This window comes from Salvelinus sp. IW2-2015, unplaced genomic scaffold, assembly GCF_002910315.2.
Source record: "Salvelinus sp. IW2-2015 unplaced genomic scaffold, ASM291031v2 Un_scaffold2183, whole genome shotgun sequence".
In the NCBI taxonomy this organism is placed as follows: domain Eukaryota; kingdom Metazoa; phylum Chordata; class Actinopteri; order Salmoniformes; family Salmonidae; genus Salvelinus; species Salvelinus sp. IW2-2015.
Genome location: NW_019943513.1, coordinates 1 through 4,712, shown reverse-complemented (window position 1 = coordinate 4,712; position 4,712 = coordinate 1). Strand labels below are relative to the sequence as shown.

At 45.1% G+C, this 4,712-nt stretch overlaps 1 pseudogene; it reads left to right on the top strand.

The window, feature by feature from the left end:
* The window catches only part of LOC112073189 (estrogen-related receptor gamma-like), a 39,162-nt pseudogene extending 35,496 nt beyond the window's left edge, over positions 1–3,666 (top strand).
* Positions 3,667–4,712: the final 1,046 nt, after the last annotated feature.

Sequence of the window (4,712 nt, the reverse complement as noted above, 5' to 3'; positions counted from 1 at the left end):
CGTCTGCATTAATGATGGGAACCCTTAAGAAATGCTACTGAACGTGATTCACATGTAAAGATGTACGTGTGTGTGTGTTACAGTCCTTGTTTAACCCCACTGCTCATTAGCAACATGCTACGCTAATAGAACACAGTGTTTCTACCACTTTAAGTCTGGGACACACACACACACACACACACACACACACACACACACACACACACACACACACACACACACACACCCAACACACACACACACACACACACACACACACACAGACAGAATAATATCTACTTGCTATTATAATTGTCAAACACTCTTGGGAGAAGTGCATCTCTTTCCTACAGAGCTAAGAAACATAGGCTATCCACACAATTACCAGGACATGTTTGACTAGCATGTTCATTTAAGTAACAGCCAAATCACATTAAGTCTCCTGTCACCTTAAGAGTTAATTGAATTCTCATTGATTTACTACTGTTACGCCATGTGGCATTTTATCTAACAGCAGTGGACAAACACCTTAGAATATGGTGTCAAATGTTTTGAATAGGAGGATAGTGTTTTACTGTGAAAAAACCCAAAAGCCACCATGTTATAACTGAAATATGGAATTAGTTAAATTGACATCTTCACGATGTTCTAAAGAGCCTTCATTGTGGCCTACGCCTTTCTACAGGAAACATAAATACTGGTGTAGTATTATCATTTATGTAGTATTATAGAAACAGATGGAATAGAGTGGAGACATACCGTGTGTAGTATTATAGAAACAGATGTAATAGAGTGGAGACATACCGCATGTAGTATTATAGGAAAAGTTGGAATAGAGTGGAGACATACCGTGTGTAGTATGATAGAGACAGATGGAAAAGTGTGGAGACATACCGTGTGTAGTATTATAGAAACAGATGAAATAGAAGAGAGACATACCGTGTGTAGTATTGTAGAAACAGATGGAATTGAGTGGAGACATAACGTGTGTAGTATTATAGAAACAGATGGAATAGAGTGGAGACATACCGTGTGTAGTATTAGACTAGTCCACAATGCTCTAGCGAGAATACTTGGTGATACTTGATGATAATAGCGTGTCGTTTTTAATCATTTTGTTTTAAGCCTTCCCCAAACCATAGCCCTAATCTTAACTACTAGGAATTAATACCTAAACTTAACCGTTTGAGTCGTTTCTGTTTTAACCCTGTAACCATGCGGAATTAACCCTGTAACTACCCGGAATGAATGCGTCAAAAATGAAACATAATATGTTGAAGGGAAACTATGAGAGCTTGTTGCTCTGTTGCATGAATATGTGAGTGGATCTGGTGTATATGTGTGTATGCATGTCGGTGTGCACGTGCGTGTGCACGCTCATGTGTGTGTGTGATAGTCAGATTGATAGTGCTGCTGGCTCTGCAGCCCTGTAAAGGTGTGTGTGTAAGCAGTTTCCTGCCGGGGGGGGGGGGGGGGGGGTTCCTGTCGGATCACAGGTCACTTTTCACATGGCCAAAGCCCCTGTCACACACTCACTCATACACACACCGCCAAACCGGTGATGGATGACTGAGAGCTCGCTGTCAGAATCCTGGATCAGACACACACATATACGGGTTAGAGTATTGACCAAACAGAGGCATGAACATCTGAACGTGTCTTTGGGGCAGAGCAGTCTGTATGTGTACGTGTGGTGGGGTTTAGAGAATTGAACCAAATGCACACAACTACAACCCAGCCACTCACACCCTCCAGCTATGGGACAGTAGACTAAAGCAGTCGTTAAATCCTGTGTGTGTGTGTGTGTGGGTGTGTGGGTGTGTGTGTGTGTGTGTGTGTGTTGTGTGTGTGTGTGTGTGTGTGTGTGTGTGTGTGTGTGTGTGGTGTGTTGTGGTGTGTGTGTGTGTGTGTGTGCGTGTGTGTGCGTGTGTGTGTGTGTGTGGTGCTTGTGTGTGTGCGTGTGTGTTTGCGTACACCCTCCTCTCCACCACAATGTTTGGTCAGTGTGATCTGTCAATAGTTGACCTGTGATTATTATTTAACATGCATGTTTCATTGATCGGCTGGATTGATCTGGTTTCAACTCTAAAGGCCAGCTGCATTAAGTCATTTATCCCTGGGGAGAAACACTGCTAGGGTCAACCTGGACACTTGGACACATAAGACAGGCCGCAGTAGCACACACACACACACACACACACACACACACACACACACACACAACACACACAATGTGGATGTACCCGATAGAGTGCAACAATGGTTATATACTGTGATCACCACCCACACTGACCTCTTGCTTGGACCATTAAGGGCCTGTGTGTGTGTGTGTGTGTGTGCGTGTGCGTGTGTGTGTGTGTGTGGTGTTGTGTGTGTGTGTGTTGTGTGTGTGTGGTGTGTGTGTGCGTGTGCGTGTGCGTGTGCGTGTGCGTGTGCGTGTGCGTGTGTTGGACTGGAGTTGTGAAATCCATCGCAGTACCACACCCATCCCCAGTGCTCATAAATGCTCCAGTACCGACTCAGTATGCTAATGACTGTGTTTGACATCCTGAGACAGACAATACAGACAGGCCAGGCTATTGTTCAGCTGGGGAGTGTCTGACTATATAGTCATGTAGTATGTGTAAAGATTAACCTCTATCTGCTTTATTTGCCCTCCCTCCCTCGTTCCCTCCCTCCCCCTGTAGACTCCATGCACATAGAGGACGTGGAGGCAGTGCAGAAGCTCCAGGACGTGCTCCATGAGGCCCTGCAGGACTACGAGGCGGGCCAGCACCCGGAGGACCCTCGTCGGGCAGGCAAGCTGCTGATGACCCTGCCTCTGCTCCGCCAGACCTCCACCAAGGCCGTGCAGCACTTCTACAGCATCAAGCAGGACGGCAAGGTCCCCATGCACAAACTCTTCCTGGAACTGCTGGAGGCCAAGGTCTGATTGGCTAACCACGTCAACAACCCCCAATATGTCAGTCTGTCAGTCGCACCCAGCCTCCTCCCATTGACCCCCCCCCCTCCCGTAACCCCACATGACCCCTGAACCTCCCAAACCGCCGCCCACTGAGAGGGATGGGCGGGACTAACCTCTGAACTTTAACCCCTGACCTCTGTGCATAAGGGAAGACACTGACACTGAGACGAGCCCTCTGCTGGAGGGCCGTATGTGTATAGATTATAGACAAGTCATAAACCAGTTACCATAACAACGGCCCTGTAAACTATTGACTATCAACCACAAGTCACTTATACATATAAGAATGATTAACGATGTGATTATTGACTATTGACTGATGAAAATGTTTAAACGAGGAATTGAAAAAAGAAAAGAAGAGAGACTGTGAAGCTTTCTCAACTTCTTCTCAGTTTCCCAACACAGTTTTTACAGGATGTGCTGTTGAAGAAAACGTTTGAAAATGAACAAAGACTTTTTGTTGATGATTTTCATGACGAAATGTGTAACGGAGAAGAGCAGAGTGGAAAGGAGGAGAGGAGACTTGCCCTGCCAAAGGATGGAGATCCATTCAGTGGATGCCAGCAAACTTTACTATCAGCCCCTGACACCTCCTGTTACTCCTAATATCTTCTGATACACCCCCCCTCCCCCAAATATCTGGTGCCCCCAGTACCCCACCCCAAGTATTTACCTCTTACTGCAGTCTGGCCTGCTTAACTACAGTATTATAACACACACACGCATAAACACACACACACACACCAGTTCACACGACCCGACACACACACACACAGCACACCACATCACCACACACACCACACTAACAACACACACCATGCACACACACACACACACACACACCAACACAACACACAGTCTTGTACAGCTACTTGTGGGGGACACCACACTTCAGTCCCATTCAAAATCCTAACCCTAGTTCCTAACCTTAACCCTTAATGTAATTCTAACCCTAACACTAATTCTAACATTAACCCTAAACCCCCTAGAAATAGCATTTGACCTCGTGGGGACTAACAAAATGTCCCCAGTTGCTCAAATGTTGGTTCATTTACTCTTCTTGTGGGGACTTCTGATCCCGCATAACTTCTGGTCCCCACAAGAATAGTTAGACATGTCCACACATACAACACACACACAGTCCCCAATGTGCCAGCCTAATAACAGATCGTTGTCATCACCCCCAGCCTTCCCTTTGGGTTTGTCCACTTTAATCACTTACAGCAGTTAGACTCCCTCGTTGCTCTTTTCTGTTAAGTCTTCCAGAGGGTTCGTAGACATGATGTAGTGGCGTGATGATTGTTGTTCTTTTTTGAGGGAGATGGGGAAGCTTTAGTCACTCATGCAATATGGACGAGAGGTATGGGGGCACCGAAGGGACGGACACATATTTATGGTTGTTTTTCAACTTGTTTGGTCTTATTTTTATTGAAATGAATATAAGGGTGTAAATATATGATCCGGTCATCATATATGGTCTACATGATTCTTTTGTTTTGTTTATATTGTGTTAATAAGAAAGCAATCAATATATGTGTTTTTCTATCAGCTTTACCACTTTCAGCAATTCTATATGGATATATATATGGATCGACTCTTATCTTCAATAAGCAATAGTCATTTAAAAGGAGGGTGCATATTAACATGTATGCAATTCATGTTTGTGCCAGTCTTCGTTGAGGGGGCTGTCTCTTATACACATCTAGATGTGTATAAGAGACAGGTGTGTGTGTGTGTGTGTGTGTGTGCGTGTGCGTGTGCGTGTGCG